The sequence below is a fragment of the Symphalangus syndactylus genome, chromosome 6 (assembly GCF_028878055.3).
Source record: "Symphalangus syndactylus isolate Jambi chromosome 6, NHGRI_mSymSyn1-v2.1_pri, whole genome shotgun sequence".
Taxonomy (NCBI): Eukaryota; Metazoa; Chordata; class Mammalia; order Primates; family Hylobatidae; genus Symphalangus; species Symphalangus syndactylus.
Window position 1 is genome coordinate 124,062,615 of NC_072428.2, and position 17,687 is coordinate 124,080,301.

At 44.3% G+C, this 17,687-nt stretch overlaps 1 protein-coding gene across 3 annotated transcripts in view; it reads left to right on the forward strand.

The window, feature by feature from the left end:
- The window catches only part of LRGUK (leucine rich repeats and guanylate kinase domain containing), a 202,209-nt gene that overhangs the window by 22,051 nt on the left and 162,471 nt on the right, over positions 1 to 17,687 (forward strand). For all 3 annotated transcript variants that reach the window (XM_063642258.1, XM_063642257.1, XM_063642260.1), the window contains one exon: positions 1,693 to 2,024. The gene's annotated coding sequence lies outside the window, so the exon portion shown is untranslated. The remainder of the gene's footprint in view (positions 1 to 1,692; positions 2,025 to 17,687) is intronic.

Below are 17,687 nucleotides of genomic sequence, written 5' to 3' on the forward strand. Positions count from 1 at the left end.
TCCTTACCCAAGTGCAAGCTGCATGATATCATGCCACAGAGAGTACAGCTGTGTGACTCCTGTTCCCTTTTGTGAGTAGTGCTCACATCAGTCATGATAGCTTTATTAAATGGTGTAACCCGACCCAATTCTTGCACACAGAGTGCTATTTCCTAATCAAAACTGCAAAATGTGGCTGAGCAGGCTGTGAAAAGAAAGCCAGGTCTGCATCTTAAATAGCAGATTAACTGCTCTGCATGGGAAAGTTGCTGGGGTGGAGGGGTGGGGACAGCTGAGAACATCAGTACTTCAGGGGTAGCAGTTGGAGGTACTACCTCTCTAGCAGTTGGAAGTGAAGAAATCCTCACAGCTATCTTCAGAACTCTACCTCTGGTTCTGGGGATAACTGTCATGGCAGGGACACATCACATTCAGCCAGTTCCCAGGGCCAACGAGAGCTCTCACTGAAGTATTTATGCTTCTTGTCCTCCATCCTTCAAGGGAGATGAGACATGAGTGTGAGAAAGAGAAACGCTTTAGAAAATAGCTTGGAGCCACATCCAACACAGTGCCTGACTCAGATGAAAAGCCAGTGTTTTGTGCCATCAAGTATGGTAAAGATGTAAGAGTTTCTTAGGCCAGAGGCATTCAAGGAGGGATAGAGTTTATGTCAAGCTTGGGGTAGGGAGGTGGGGAAAGGGTCAAGGGTGTTTCCAGAAGGAGATGGCATTTGGGCTTGGCCTAAAGGATGGTGTTATGAGTTGAACTGTGTTCCCCGCCAAAATGCGTATTTTAAGTCTTAACCCCCAGTACCTCAGAATGTGACCTTATTTGGAATTAGGGTTATTGTAGATGTAATTAGTTAAGATGAGGTCATACTAGAGTAAGGCGAGCCTCTAATCCCATAAATGGTGTCCTTGTAAAAAGGGCGATGGGACTCAGGACATGCTACCAACATTATGGCACTTTGGCATTTGAGAAAACAGCAGAAGCAGGAAGGTCATTTTCACCATTCGCCTCACCCTTTGTCCCTGAAGCAGGCCATAAAACCTAGAAAGGTCACTCTCTGACCTCCCTGTCTTCTCTCCTGAAGTCCCTCATGTGACAGCTGTCCTGTCTTATACCTAGAGGGAAGGAAAGTCACACAGAGACACCAAGAAGGAGCTGAACAAACAGTCCTTCTAGTTCCCCCTAGTGTATTACCATTAGATGGTTCCCTTTGCTCCTCCCATCACACTTTTTTTTTTTTGAGATGGAGTTTTGCTCTTGTCACCCAGTCTGGAGTGCAATGGCGCAATCTCAGTTCACTGCAACCTCCACCTGCTGGGTTCAAGTGATTCTCCTGCCTCAGTCTCCCAAGTAGCTGGGATTGCAGGTGTCCACCACAACACCCAGCTATTTTTTGTATTTTTAGTAGATACAGGGTTTCGCCATGTTGGCCAGGCTGGTCTCAAACTGCTGACCTTAGGTGACCCACCCACCTTGGCCTCCCAACGTGCTGGGATTACAGGCATAAGCCACTGCACCTGGCCCTCCCATCACACTTCTGCACAGGTTTCCCTGGTTCTTTGGGTCTTCATTTCTAAAGGCTACCATGTCACATAAAACTTAAAAAAAAAATAGCATTTTTCTTGCTGATATGTCTTTTGTTATAGTGGTCTCAGCCATGAACCTTGTTAATGGGTGAGGAAAATACCTTTTTCTCTCCTACAGGGGGAAATTTGGAGACAGACACATGCATGGGGAGATGCCATGTGAAGACTTGAGTTCTGCTGCCACAAGCCTAGGAACCATTAGAAGCCAGGAAAGAGGCCTGGAACAGCTCCTTCCCCAGCACCTTCAGAGGAGCAAGGCTCTACCAACAACCTGATTTTGAACTCCTCGCCTCCACAACTGCGAGACAATATATTTCTGTTGTTTTAAGCCACCCAGCATGTGGTACTTGGTTACAGCAGCCCTGGCAAACGAATACAGGTTTGTGGGACTGTATTTTTAGAGATGGAAAGGAGAACCTCAAGCGGAAGGAAGAGCATGAGCTTACTAGGGTAAGAATATGTATTTATATATTGAGCACATTCAGCAGTTCGGTTCTACTGGAACCAAGGTCTGTAAAAGAGCCATGGGAAGGTTATTGTGGCCAAGTAACAGAGGCTTTGAATGCTGGAAAAGACATCTAAATTTTGGGGCCGGGCACGGTGGCTCACGCCTGTAATCCCAGCACTTTGGGAGACCGAGGCAGGTAGATCACGAGGTCAAGAGATCGAGACTATCCTGGCCAACATGGTGAAACCCCATCTCTACTAAAAATACAAAAACTAGCTGCGCATGGTGGCATGCACCTGTAGTCCCAGCTACTTGGGAGGCTGAGGCAGGAGAATTGCAGTGGGAGGCGGAGGTTGCAGTGAGCCGAGATTGCACCACTGCACTCCAGCCTGGTGACAGAGCAAGACTCCATCTAAAAAAAAAAAAAAAAAAGACATCTACATTTTTATGTGGCAGAGTTTGCTTGTTTTGTGTTAATATTTATTTCTATCTATCTTGGCCTAAAATGATTTGAGATGGCTGACCTTAGCATGTAGATCATGGTGTGTCCGGAATTGGTGGGTTCTTGGTCTCACTGACTTCAAGAATGAAGCCGCGGACCCTCGCGGTGAGTGTTACAGCTCTTAAGGTGGCACATCTGGAGTTTGTTCCTTCTAATGTTCGGATGTGTTCAGAGTTTCTTCCTTCTGGTGGGTTCATGGTCTCGCTGGCTCAGGAGTGAAGCTGCAGACCTTCGCGGTGAGTGTTACAGTTCTTAAGGCGGCACGTCTGGAGTTGTTCATTCCTCCCGGTGGGCTCGTGGTCTCGCTGGCTTCAGGAGTGAAGCTGCAGACCTTCGCGGTGAGTGTTACAGCTCATAAAAGCAGTGTGGACCCAAAGAGTGAGCAGTAGCAAGATTTATTGCAAAGAGTGAAAGAACAAAGCTTCCACAGTGTGGAAGGGGACCCGAGCGGGTCGCCGCTGCTGGCTCGGGCAGCCTGCTTTTATTCTCTTATCTGGCCCCATCCACGTCCTGCTGATTGGTAGAGCCGAGTGGTCTGTTCTGACAGGGCGCTGATTGGTGCGTTTACCATCCCTGAGCTAGACATAAAAGTTCTCCACTTCCCCATCAGATCAGTTAGATACAGAGTATTGACACAAAGGTTCTCCAAGGCCCCACCAGAGCAGCTAGATACAGAGTGTCAATTGGTGCACTCACAAACCCTGAGCTAGACACAGGTTGCTGATTGGTGTGTCTGCAAACCTTGAGCTAGATACAGAGTGCCAATTGGTGTATTTACAATCCTTGAGCTAGACATAAAGGTTCTCCAAGGCCCCACCAGAGCAGCTAGATACAGAGTATCGATTGGTGCATTCACAGACCCTGAGCTAGACACAGGGTGCTGATTGGTGTATTTACAATCCCTGAGCTAGACATAAAGGTTCTCCACATCTCCACCAGACTCAGGATCCCAGCTGGCTTCACCCAGTGGATCCTGCACCAGGGCTGCAGGTGGAGCTGCCTGCCAGTCCCGCGCCTGCGCTCACACTCCTCAGCCCTTGGGTGGTCGATGGGACTGGGCGCCATAGAGCAGGGGGCGGCGCTCGTCGGGAGGCTCGGGCAGCACAGGAGCCCGTGGTGGGGGTGGGAGGCTCAGGCATGGCGGGCTGCAGGTCCCGAGCCCTGCCCCGCGGGAAGGCAGCCAAGGTCCGGTGAGAAATTGAGTGCACTGCCGGTGGGTCGGCACTGCTGGGGGACCCAGCACACCCTCTGCAGCCGCCGGCCTGGGTGCTAAGCCCCTCATTGCCTGGGGCCACTGTTCTGAGTGAGGGGCCCGCCAAGCCCACGCCCACCCGGAACTCCAGCTGGCCCGCAAGTGCCGCACACAGCCCCGGTTCCCGCTCGCGCCTCTCCCTCCACACTCCCTGCAAGCTGAGGGAGCCGGCTTCCGCCTTGGCCAGCCCAGAAAGGGGCTCCCACAGTGCAGCGGTGGGCTGAAGGGCTCCTCAAGTGCCGCCAAAGTGGGAGCCCAGGCAGAGGAGACGCCGAGAGCGAGCGAGGGCTGTGAGAACTGCCAGCACACTGTCACCTCTCAATGGGGAACCAGGTTGTGTGCCAGGAAGTGACTTGATCGGCACCTGCACAGGAAGATGATCTCGGATGCAACTGCTTGGAGAAACAGAGCCAAGCAGCAGCCTAGGTGAGAAGCTGTGGCCATCATCTGAAAACTATGCAAAGCAGATCTGAACTAGGAAAAGGGCAGCAGGTCAGAGAAGAGGAGATAAAGACAAGAGGTGAAATGATGGGTTGACCTGGCAAATGCTTGCGTGTGAGAGGAAGGGAGAGAGAGGAATTGAACGGAACGTGGTCAACATTTGAGCCTGGTGACTGTGAGGACAGTGGTGCCATTTGCAGGTTTAGGAGGAAGCATCACGTGGGGGAGTTGGAGGAGTTTGTTTTGTGCACATTGAATCTGAGGTGGTGGAGAGGTCCAGCAGGCAGTTGAACTTAGGAGAAAATGCACCATTATTCATCCAAACAAGATCATTGAATTTTTGAAGGCAGCTAAAAAATAATGGTTCTACTCTACAAGAAATGAAGTGAAATGGTAAAAAAAAAAAAAAAAAAAAAAAAAATACACACACAAAAAAAGCAAAAATCAAAATAACCCACCCAATTAATCCATTTAGAGGTTGTTCTCATCTAGTCAAATGTGTGTGTGTATGTGTGTGTGTGCACTTAAGTACTGTTAACAAAGAAAAGGTCTGGTCAGTGGCAAAAACTACTTGAATGCTGCTTTTAGCAAAGTCATCCCTCTCTTCAGAAAGATGAAGTACTCTTGTTTGTCAAGGAAGGTCCCTCTCAACTAGAAAAACAGCTGCAGGAACTCCAGCCCAAGGTCCCCGCAGCCCACAGGAGTGATCTCTTGCTTTGCTCTCCTGGCTGTCTCAGGAAGCAGAAGTGGAAACATTTGAGATGACAGCAGCTCTGCTTTCTTTGTAGAGTTAATTAGCTGGTGAATACTGAGCTCTCCGACAGAGAGGAAGCTCGCGTTATCAAAGTATTATTAATTGATACATCTGGAGAAAGAGAGAAGCAGCCCCATCTGGACAGAGCTTGGATTCTTTTAGCGCCAGAATGGAAGAAAGCCCTTTCCTTAAAGTACAGTAAGAAAAGCCTGGTTCAGCTAAACAGTGAGGGGTAGTAGAATCTAACTCACACTCAACCCTACTTAACACCTTCCATTCTTAAGTATTTATTAAGCCTGGTACAAGTGACAAATACCACATGTGATCTGTTGTCATCAAAACTCATTAAGACAAATAATATTGAATAAGATCACACAGGATGGCTTGCCATCAGAACTACTTACTACTTCAGGCCGGGTGCCATGGCTCATGCCTGTAATCCCAGCGCTTTCGGTGGCTGAGGCAGGTGGGTCACCTGAGGCAAGGGGTTTGAGACCAGCCTGACAAACATGGCGAAACCCCGTCTCTACCAAACATACATAAATTAGCCAGGCGTGGTGGTGGGTGCCTGTAATCCCAGCTACTCAGGAAGCTGAGGCAGGAGAATCACTTCAACCCAGGAGGTGGAGGTTGCAGCGATCCAAGATTGCACCACTGCACTCCAGCCTGGGTGACAGAGCAAGGCTCCATCTCAAACAAACAAATAAACAAGCAAACAAACAAACAACTTACTACTTCCAATAGAAATAGAATACAAGCCACACGTAATTTTAAATTTTCTTTTTTTTCTTTTAGAGACAGTTTCGCTCTTGTCGCCCAGGCTGGAGTACAGTGGCGTGATCTCAGCTCACTGCAACCTCCACCTCCCAGTTGGTTTCAAACAGTTCTCCTGCCTCAGCCCCCCAAGTAGCTGGGATTACAGGAGACCGCCACCACACCCGGCTAATTTTTTGTATTTTTAGTAGGGACAGGGTTTCACCATGTTGGCCAGGCTGGTCTCAAACTCCTGACCTCAGGTGATGCACCCACCTCTGCCTCCCAAAGTGCTGGGATTACAGGCGTGGGCCACTGCGCCCAGCCAATAATTTTAAACTTTCTAGTAGCCACACTTAAAGAAGTAAAAAGAAACAAGCAAAGTTAATTTTAATAATATATATACTATATAATAGATATTAGTATATATTATATTATATAAATAATATATAATTTATAAATAATATATAATATAATATATATTAATAATATATATTATTTAACCCAGTGTGTCCAAAATATTACCATTTCAACATGCAATCCATATTTTTAAATTATTGAAGTATTTTACTTTTTTTAGTATGAAGTCTTCAAAATCCAGCATATACTTTACACTTAAAGTTTATCTCAGTTTTAAGTGTTTGAAGGTCCTGTGTGGCTGGTGGTCCACTTCTTGGGAAGCACAGCACCATCTCTTCTGAACAGAAGACTTCAATCCTTGCTATTTATAGAAACCCATTCTCTAGTTATGGCATCACACCTCATTTTCACAATGGATGATCTTTCTTCTGATTAAAAAAAAAAAAATTAGACAAGATACATTGAACAGAATTGATTTGAGCAAGGAACGATTCATGAATTGGGCAACAGTCCAGTTCAGCAGGAGAGGTTCAGAGAGCTCTGTAGCTGTAGCAGCATGGGCAGTGGGCTTATATAGGCTGGCATGGAAGTAACACAAAGAAAATCTATTTCATTGCTTAGAGTAGAAAAATCTTAGTTGCAGGTTTACTGGCAGTTTCTGGTTGGTGAAGTTTTTAGTTTTGTTTTATCGTTTACATCAGGTGTTGGTCTGCTCACGTAGAAACTTAAAATATTGGAGTCACCCCAGTCTAATGATTCCCCATCCCCAGGTTTTTTTAACACTTCAAAATGTGTGACCAATTAATTTGCTAGAGATTTCTTCAAAATTATAAGGTATTTCCTCCTGTTTAAAAGCTACAGGACTCAGGGCCGTACGTGGTGGCTCATGCCTATGATCCCAGCACTTTGGGAAGCCAAGGCCGGTGGATCACTTTAGTTCAGGAGTTTGAGACCAGCCTGACCAATATGGCAAAACCCAGTCTCTATAAAAATACAAAAATTAGCCAGGCATGGTGGCATGCACCTGTAGTCCTAGCTACTAGGGAGGCTGAAGCATGAGAATGGCTTGAACCAGGGCAGGTGGAGATTGCAGTAAGCTGAATTGTGCCACTGCACTCCAGCCTGGGCAACAGAGTGAGACTCCACCTAAAAATAAAAATAAAAAATCAAAGCTACAGGACTCAGTTTACAGATATTATTTTGTGCTAATGGGGTTCAGAATATGCTACTCCAAAATATGGTACCTTGACATATTGAATACTGTAGGCTGAAAGAATTTGAGAAAACCAAAGAAGCAGGGAGGTCACTTTCTGACTTTCTTTCACACTTCTCTTCTGAAGCAGTTCATAAAACCTAGGAAGGATTTTCTGACCTTCCCCTGAAGCAAGTTCTAAGACCCTTATTCAAGAGGTGCCCTCTCTCCACCTGCAGGAAAGGAACATTCTTATCTTTGAGGATACAAAGACACAGAGAAGAATCTGAACAAATAGACCTTGCTAAGATCTCCCTAGTTTATTACCATCAACTCATTCCCCCTTTATCCAGTCATATTTCTCCATGACTGTCCATTCTTCACTAAACTTAGCCTAAAAATATACTTAAAGTGCTTCTTTGGGTTATTTCTTTATAAAGCCTCCATGTATGTAAAACTTATTAAATAAATTCATATGCTTTTTCTCTTGTTAATCTGTCTTTTGTTTCTGGCTTTAGCCATGAAGCTAGCAATGGATGAGGAAAAGATGTTTTTGTTCCCCTACAGTGCAAAGGCAAGCTTGAATCTCAAATTTTAATGGAAAGGAACTGGGGAGAAAGAGAACATTTACCCAGTGTTTTTTCTATGTGCCACATACCATGCTAGGCACTGCATTTACACTATTTCATGTAATTCTTACATTCAACTGAGCAGCACATATATTACCACCATTTTTCCATTGGGAAAACTGCAGACATAAGAGGATAAATGCCTTGCCCAAGTACATATTACCAGTAACAGCTGGTGTTACCAGTAAAGGCCCTAATTTTCAGTATTACTGGTCCTTTTTACTGTAAGCATCATAAGGACAGAGGCCAACTCTACTGGCAGTACTTGGTAGATTTCCGTATCTCTGTCATTGAACAAGTCACATGGCGTGTGTTACAGTGTGCTCTTTTAGTTTTGCCATCTGTAGGTGGCTTGTATTAATCAGCTCAATTAGACCCTGTGCCTTATCACAAGGACAGAGGGCTTTCTGTATTCGGGGGTTCTTGCCTTAGTGTACTAGAAAAATTGGACCACACATGGGCTTGGAGAATGAGGGCAAGGTTTTATTGAGTGGTCAAAGTAACTCTCAGCAGATGGATAGGAGCCAGAAGCCGGGTGGTCGTTCCCTGGAGTCGGGCCCCTCGGCAGCCGGGTTCTCTTCCAACCACCCTTGGCCGAACTCCACGTTGTCCTGTTGTAGATGGCCTGCCAGTGTCTCTGGTGTCTGCCGGTGTGCTCTTCTGCCAGTATGTTCCTCTTGACATCCAGCCACTTGTGTCTGTGCCCACTAGGGTTTTGGGGGTTTTATAGGCACAGGATGGGGCATGGCAGGCCAGGGTGGTCTTGGAAAATGCAGCATTTGGGTATGAAAACAGAAATGCCTGTCGTCACCTAAGTCCTTGGGCACAGGCCTGAGAGTGGAGCCCTAGCCAGGGACCATGCCCTTTTCTACCCAGCACTTCCCTGTCCTCCTCCTGTATCAAATGCAGGCCATGTGGTATCCAAGCCTGTCTCACATTCTCATCAAGGTATGTGGCTCATTGGATGCAGCCCATCCCATTGCCCCCATCCCACCCCACAACAGTACCATGCAGATCTCACTCAGCACAACACTGAAGCCACATACACCTACTGATAGGGTAGGGCAGACAGGGAACCTTATCCACTGACAGAAGCTAAGGCAGCTGCCCACTCTCTACCCTGGGAAGCCCCAGCCCCTCTCCTGTTAAACTCTTGTTCCCTCAGGTGAGGCTGAGGGATGAGACTTTACTCAACATCCTGGAGCTGGCTCTTCCTCATGCACAGCCTTTGAAGATCCCATGGAAAAGGGGTGGCAGCTAGCAGCAATAAAATATGTTACTGGTGGAGGGTGTCCAGGTTCTTGGCATTTTTTTTTTTTTTTGAGACTGTCACTCTGTTGCCCAGGCTGTAGTGTAGTGGCGTGATCTTCGCTCACTGCAACCTCCACCTCCCGGGTTCAAGTAATTCTCCTGCCTCAGCCTCCCAAGTAGCTGGGATTACAGGTACGTGCCACCATGCCTGGGTAATTTTTGTATTTTTCATAGAGATGGGGTTTCGCCATGTTAGTCAGGCTGGTCTCGAGCTCCTGACCTCATGAAACACCCGCCTCGGCCTCCCAAAATGCTGGGATTACAGGTGTGAACCACTATGGCCAGCCGGTTCTTGGCATCTTGAACAAAGAATTGGACGAAACGCACAGACAAAGCAAGGAAAGAATGAAGCAACAAAAGCAGAGATTTTTTGAAAACGAAAGTGTACTCCACAGAGTGGGAGTGGGCCAAGCACAGGGGCTCAAGAGCCGGTTACAGAATTTTCTGCCATTTAAATACCCTCTAGAGATTTCCATTGGTTACTTGGTGTATGCCCTATGTAAATGAGGAAGATGAAGTAAAGTTACAAACTCATTTACTTGCTGTATGCCCTGTGTAAATGGAAAGGATATTTCCTGTCATAGCTGAAGTGTTTCCATTTGATTTAGTTCTAGGAAGTCAGCGTGAATTGGCCTTATGTTCCCTGCCTCCAGATCCTGTTCTCCTGCCTCAATAATACTACATTTTAAAAAGTGGTTGAAGAAAGCTCCTCATTGCAGAGGGAAGGCAGCAGTGCACAACATGGGGCAATGGGCTAGTTAAGAGGAGAGGTCAAGAAAAGGGTGAGGTGGAAAAAATAGTGGGGGGCCTGCAACCTGCAGAGTCCTGCAGTTGATCTGCAAAGTGAAAGAAGCAGGAGCTGACTCCCCTCTTCTGCCCCCCTCCTCCCATCTGCTCACTCCCAAGGCTCACCTGCCCTTTCTTCCTCAGCTGGAAAAAATGGGACCCTGATTTGTACTCTCTGCTTACTTTATCCTGATTTATTTCCCTTTCGAGACTATAAGCTGAGGGCAAAGACTTGACTTTACTCGAGTTTATATCTTGCACCACACTTACCACAGTGCTTTGCACATAGTAGGCAATTCATAGTATTCGGTGAATTTAATGACGAAGATATGGAGTGCCCTGTGAATTTAAGATTGTAAAGGGGTTAAGAGTAAAAAGACACAGAGAATATTGAGACATTCATTTGCATTTGAGAGAGAGCAGTGGGAGGAGGATACAGAGAGGGACTAAATTGGGACAAGAGGTACAAGTGGGGAGCAGTCTGCAGACCCTTGAAAAGCCCCAGAGAAATCTGAGACCTAGCATTATCTCATTATCACATTAAAGCGCTCCAGCCTGAATGACTGCTTTTTGTTGACAGATACCTGTTTGATCTTACAAAAGAACTTGGGGAGAGAAGTTTCCTCTGGCTTCCTGTGTAATTGCTCTGCATTTCAGAAAGAAAGCTCTCTAAATTAGAAGAAAAGAAATGAATGTGTAGTAATTAATTGCCCCAGATTCTCCAAAAAAAAAAGAAAAAGGCAACATAGCTTAAGTAACCATTTCACCATTGGAAACATCCGAAGGCAGTTACCATCATCAAGGGAAATAATGAAAGGCCCAAGCTCGTTTTCTGTGGGATGCACAGAATATGGTAGAAAGAGCATGGGTTTAAGGATCGGAAGACCTGGGTTGACATTTTTTGCGGCACCACTGAGTAGCTTATGTGTTCTCAGTCTTAGGCAAGTCACCTATACTCCTGAACTATGTTTGTTCCTCTGCAAAATGGGGATAATAATTCCCACCATTATAAATATTAAGAAACAAAGTGTGTAAAGAACTCAGTATAATGCCTGGATTATTGAAGTTGCCCTTATTGTGAAATCCCTTTATTCTATATGCGTCCAAAATGGTGGCAGTACCTGGTGGGCCAGCTGCTTATTAATTTGCCAGCGGGTTGACATCCTAGATTTGTTTTCAGAGGAAATGCATTAAATAATTTACAGTTCCACAGTGGCCACAGAGAAAACTGGTAGGATTGGGTATCTTCATAAAATATTGAGGAAGGGAGGCACCTATAGCCAGTCAAGTAAATTAGGAGGCTCAAACTGAAAAGGAAAACATTAGCATGCTTTCTCTCCTCACTAGGACTTGGTACTCCACTTGTTCACTAGTCTATGATAGTGAGAACTGTTGAGTACAAAAAGAGCTCCACTGGCCCCCATTTCTGCTGCTTTTTGTTAGCCCCTGGTCCATAGCTCCTTAGTACATAATCGCATTGTATTACAACACCCATCCATCTTTATGAGTCATCTGGACTTAGTTCACTTTCTCCTGCTAGACCACGGGTTAGCTTAGGCACCTTTTTAAAAACTTTTATTGTCTTCCTAAGGGAAATTCCAGGAATCTGGAAGCTTCTGTGTAGTATGTAAATTACAGAGAAAGACTGCCATTTTCCAACTGAAATATGACCCCTTTTAGTGCTGAGATGAGGTCACGGGATGTTCATTTCCTCCTATCTTTAAAGGATAGCTGCAAAGTTAACAGAGCTACTTTCAGAGGAGCCATTAGGAAGGCAAGGGAGGGCTGAGGCTCTGACCCACATTTCATTTTTGTAAGAGTCTGCCATCTTCCTGCTAAGTTATTCCTGTTTTTTTTTTTGAGACAGAGTCTCGCTCCATTGCCCAGGCTGGAGTGCCGTGGTGCAATCTCAGCTCACTGCAACCTTTGCCTCCTGGGTTCAAGTGATTCTCCTGACTCAGCTTCCTGAGTAGCTGGGATTACAGGCGCCCTCCTCCACTCCCAGCAAATTTTTGTATTTTTAGTAGAGATGGGGTTTCACCATGTTGGCCAGGCTGGTCTCGAACTCCTGACCTCAGGTGATCTGCCGTCCTCAGCCTCCCAAAGTGCTGAAAGTGCTCGGATTATAGGCGTGAGCCACTGTGCCTGGACTTATTCTCTTTTTTTCTTTTTTCTTTTTTTTTTTTTTTTTTAATCTCAGCCTCTTGTGGCAGCTCTCTGTTGTTCTTTGAGAGGGAGTTCTTGTTCCTCTTTTCTAGTAGAGCAGCTCCAAGTTTATGGAATCAGCTTTCTTTGATTTGCTGTTGTTCCTCCAGAAGTTGTGTGCTTACCAGAGTTGCTTTAAGAAGAATGTTTGGTTTTCTAGTAATAGTCTTGAGTTGAGCAGTGGTGGCTTCATCCTTGTTTTGCATTTCTACATATTACTCATGCAGTGATACTTCTTCACCTTAGACACTTTGGTCTTTGAGTGGTTGAGCTCAGAACTCTAGCTTTGACAGTCTACAGCCTAAATTCTACAGTTTGTCACATAATTAAAATGCCTGTGCTCTTTTGCCCTCAATTAATACATCAATGGGCCTGCTTAACAATGGAATGTATCTAGTTTCTGTGTTTATTATCTGAAATCATGAACAAGGTAGGTGGGTAGCCCTGGTGATCCTAATAGTAGACCAGCATTTGTTTTGGGATGGGAAGGCAGGCTAGGGTGGGAAGGGATAATCAGGCTGCAAACCCAAGTCCTGTGCCCTATAGGAGAGGAAACTGTCTCCTTCTATGCATCTTAGGTGCATCTTAGGGGCCCCAAAAGACAGACAAACTTATTTAATATAAGTTTTATGTGATACAGGAGTCTTCATAAGGAAGACCTGAAGAAGTGGTTAAACCTGAGTATTTTCTTTCTTTTTTTTTTTTTTTTTGGAGATGGAGTCTTGCTCTGTCTCCCAGGCTGGAGTGCAGTGGCGCAGCCTCGGCTCACTGCAGCCTCTGCCTCCTGGGTTCAAGCAATTCTCCTGCCTCAAACTCCTGAGTAGCTGGGACTACAGACGCATGCCACCACATCCGGCTAATTTTTTTTTTTTTTTTTTTTTGGATTTTAGTAGAGATGAGGTTTCACCATGTTGCCCAGGCTGGTTTCAAACTCCTGAGCTCAGGCAGTCTGCCTGCCTTGGCCTCCCAAAGTGTTGGGATTACAGGTGTGAGCCACCGCACCCGGTCCTGAGTATTTTTTAATAGTAGGTTTGATAAAGAACAGAAAATTGTGGAGAAATATGATAGGGCAAAAAGGGAATGATCTAATGGTAATAAACTGAGGGAAACTTAGCAAGTCCTGTTCAGACTCTTCTTGCCATCTCTGTGTCTTCAAAGATAACGTTATTTCTTCCACACGCAGGTGGGCACCTCCCACATTAGAGTCTTCTGACCTGCTTCAGGGGAAGGTCAGCAAATCCTTTTTAGGTTTTATGACCTACTTCAGGGGGTTGGGGAGGGTGGGTGGCAGTCAGAGTGACCTTTCTGCTTCTGTAGTTTTCTCAAATTCTTTCGGTGTCAAATATTCAGTACACCAAGGTGATATTTTTGGGGTAGCATTTCTCACACCCCATTATCCCCAGGTAAGTTCTGGGCACCAACTAATATCTCAACCATGGAAGTTTGCTAAAGGCTTAAAGCCAATAGCCACACTGTTACTTGAAGGTAAGTGGACTTGTCTTTGGTCCTGAATGACATGACCTTCCCTGTTAAAGCACCTGATCCTTTTCTGGACAATGTCTGGCCCATGCCCACGTTGGTGTCCAGCACTCTCTTCCCCTGGGTTGAGGTGCTTGCCTCTGCTCTTTCTTCTTGCCCTCCCTCATTTGTTTCCCTACCCCTGGAAACAGTATTGCTGCTTCCCGTTTGAGTTTGCTTATGCAATCAAGACTCGGCATAGACCATGGTGTATTCTTTTCTCTCCCTATCTTTCCTCTCTGTTCATCTATTTCTTTCTAAGCAATTCAAATGACAACCTCTTCCTACAATGGCAGCCTCTCTGGTAGATACCGTTGTAAAGCAATACAGATCTTTTTCTTCTTTACTCAGAAAAACTAATGTCTTTTGTGGTCAAAAGAAAATTAGTAGCAGCTAAAAGTGGAATTTTGATGACAAAACAATCTAATTGTTATTCAGCTTTAACTTTCAATCCTACCTCCTCTTCCACAAATTCCTATTAATTCATCAGCTAAATAATGTGCCGTCTTCTAAAGATTCTGACATCTAATTCTCTGCCTGTGCAGGTTTATTGCCAGGGTGAAAAATACTTTGTCTTTATATTTTCATTTTTAAAAACAAGCATAATGAAAATATAAAATATCATTTAGGATTTATCTAAGAAGATTTGGCAGCTTCTTTGAGAAATGATTAGATAAAGAAATATGGATCAAATTTAGAAGTCATCTCTCCTAGCCTTAAGTCATTATTTCAATACATATGAGCTGATTAGATGGGGAGAAGATCTCTCTATCTATAGTTTTAACTATGATCCATGTCCACTTATTTATTTTAAAAAGTTTAACATAAAGAGTAATTTTTGAGACAACAAAGGATTAAGAAGTAGCCATGTAACTGTGTAAATTGTGATGGTTATTATCCTTGAAATAGGTTGGGTTTACAACGTTCATGCCTAGCTGTCTACCTATTGTAACAAGAGGATACAGTCCCTTTGAAAGAGGACTAAAAGAGCAAGAGCAAGAGAAATAGAACACTTGGGTAGTCCCAGATTGGTGTCATAGCTCTCATTCACTTCCGATATGGTAAATTTTGCTTAATGTAATCCAGTCCTGCGTTCACTTGTTATGTCCAAATTATAAATGTATTTCTGTGACTGAGTGATACATAAACAATGCTTAACATCTTGTCTGGGTTTAGGGAGAATGGAGAAACCCTCCTGGATCCTTTAAGCTGCTGGTAGTGTAAAATCCTATTACTTGTCTGCATATAATAACTATATTAAGCACTACTCAGTAAGAGATGTTGGTCTTTTACATCAAATTTTCCCTTTGGAATCTTAGCCTTTAAAACACACATACACACCCCCCTCAGAATTTCCCTTCCCTTTCTTTCCCCGACAGTTCCCCTCCCCATACCAAAAAAAAAAGAAAAGAAAAAGAAAAAGAAAGAAAAGAAAGAAGAAAAAAAGCACAGGAGACATGACTCTTGGGTCTCTCTCACTTAACCATCAACTTCCAAACAGGATGTAAGTACCATAGTGAATATCTCTCTAGACGAATTAGTTTTGTTGGCTCCTTTCAAATGGTTGTCTTTATGTTCACGTACCATTCTTATTGGGCAGGAGCCCAGCAGGAAATCTTTGGCCCACTCAAAATTCTGAAGAGAATTTAATAAAGGATCTATTTACAGAGGTATGGGCAAGGTTAAGGAAACCAACAAAGGATGCTGAGGTCTCCGGGGACTAGCCACAGCAGGAAGTTGAAGGATCAAGAGAAGCAAACAATATTTTTTTAAAAAGCAGTAGGGTTTTTTCAACAGATGATGTTGGGACCACTGGATATCCACATGCAGAAGAATAAAATTGCACCCTTATCTCACACCATATATAAAAATCAACTCAAAATGGATTAAAACTTGGCCAGGCATGGTGGCTCATGCCTGTAATCCCAGCACTTTGCCGGGCCAGGGCGGGTGGATCACCTTAGGTCAGGAGTTCGGGCCCAGCCTGGCCAACATGGTGAAACCCCATCTCTACTAAAAATACAAAAATTATCTGGGTGCAGTGGCACATGCCCATAGTCCCAGCTACTCAGGAGGCTGAGGCAGGAGAATCACTTGAACCTGGGAGGTGGAGGTTGCAGTGAGCCCAGATCACACCACTGCACTCCAGCCTGCGTGACAGAGCAAGACTCCATCTCAAAAAAAAAAAAAAAATGGATTAAAAACTTAAACATAAGACTTCAAACTGTAAAACTACTAGAAGAAAGCATAGGAAAAAAATGATTCTTAATGTTGGTCTTGGTGTAAGCCAAAAATAAAACTCTAAGCTTTCCCCCTGACCCCCAACTGACTGAATGGATTACTCTCTCAGCCAAGGACATTCCAAAGTAAACCTGAAAAACTAGTTCAGGCCATGATGGGAAGAAGGGGTGAGACGTGATACACTCCTCCCTTTGGAATACAAACACAACTGACCAGCATTAACATTAAAACAGAGATCTTAAGACTGACAAAACAGACTCTTGTCAGTATCAATAAGATACTGAATTCCAACCTGACTCTAGTATAGCATCACATGACAGACAGCAGGCCCTGAAAGAAATCAAAGTGTTTTACCCCCAAATCTATTTCTTTGACATATTTTGAAATGGCCCTGCAAAACTATTTCTTGCAGGGAAAATTTACATTCTGTAGAGAATCCCCTTCCATTTCCAGGTCATTTCCTGATCCAGGAGAGAACTAACTAAGAGTTTGGCACCATTTTAGGTCTGATAAGAGACATTTGCCATCTATTCTCTCTGAAGCCTGCTACCTGGAGGCTTCATCTACATAATAAAAACTATGGTCTCCACAACCCCTTATCTTAACCCAGACACTCCTTTCTATTTATTGATTTTAGGTCTTTAGATAATTACTTAACTCTTTCAACCAATTGCCAATCAGAAAATCTTTGAATCCACCTATGACCTTGAAGCCTGCACTTTGAGTTGTTCCAACTTTTCAGACCAAACCAGTGCGCACCTTACATGTATTGACTGATGTCTGATTGAGGCTTCTGTCCCCCTAAAATATATAAAATCAAGCTGTAACCAGCCACCTTGGGTACATGTTCTCAGACCCTCCTGGGAAATGTGTCATGGGCCTTGGTCACTTATATTTGGCTCAGAATAAACCTTTTTAAATATTTTACAGTTTGACTCTTTGTTGACATTGGTCTTGGCAACAATTTTTTGGGTATGACACAAAAGCATAGGCAACAAAAGCAAGGATAAACAAGTGGCATTGCATCAAAATGAGAAGCTTCTGCACAACAAAGGAAACAATCAACAGAGTGAATGAGAGAAAATGTTTGCAAACCACATATCTAATAAGGTGATAACATCCAAAATATATAAGGAACTCATATAACTCAATAGCAAAGAACACAAATAACCTAATTAAAAAATGAGCAAAGAACCTGGATAGATATTTTTTTCAAAGAGGACTTACAAATGGCCATAGGTATATGAAAAGATGCTCAACATCACTAATTATCAAGGGAAACAGGTGTTGATGAGTGATATGGTTTGGCTCCGTTTCCCCACCAAAATCTCATGTTGAATTGTGATCCACAATGTTGAAGGTGGAGCCTAGTGGGAGGTGATTTGATCATGGGGGTGGTTTCTAATGGTTTGGCACCATCTCCCTAGTGCTGCCTCATGATAGAGTTCTTGTGAGATCTGGTTGTTTACAACTGTGTAGCACCTCCCCCTTTGCTCTCTCTCCTGCCAGCCACGTGCTTGCTTCCCCTTCACCCTCCACCATGATTGTAAGTTTCCTGAGGCCTCCCCAGAAGCAGAAGCCTGTACAACCCACAGAACTGGGAGCCAATTAAGCCTCTTTTCTTTATAAGTTACTCAGTCTCAGGTATGTCTTTATAGCATTGTGAGAATGGATTAATACAGTGAGGACATGGAGAAAATTGAACCTTGTACACTGTTGGT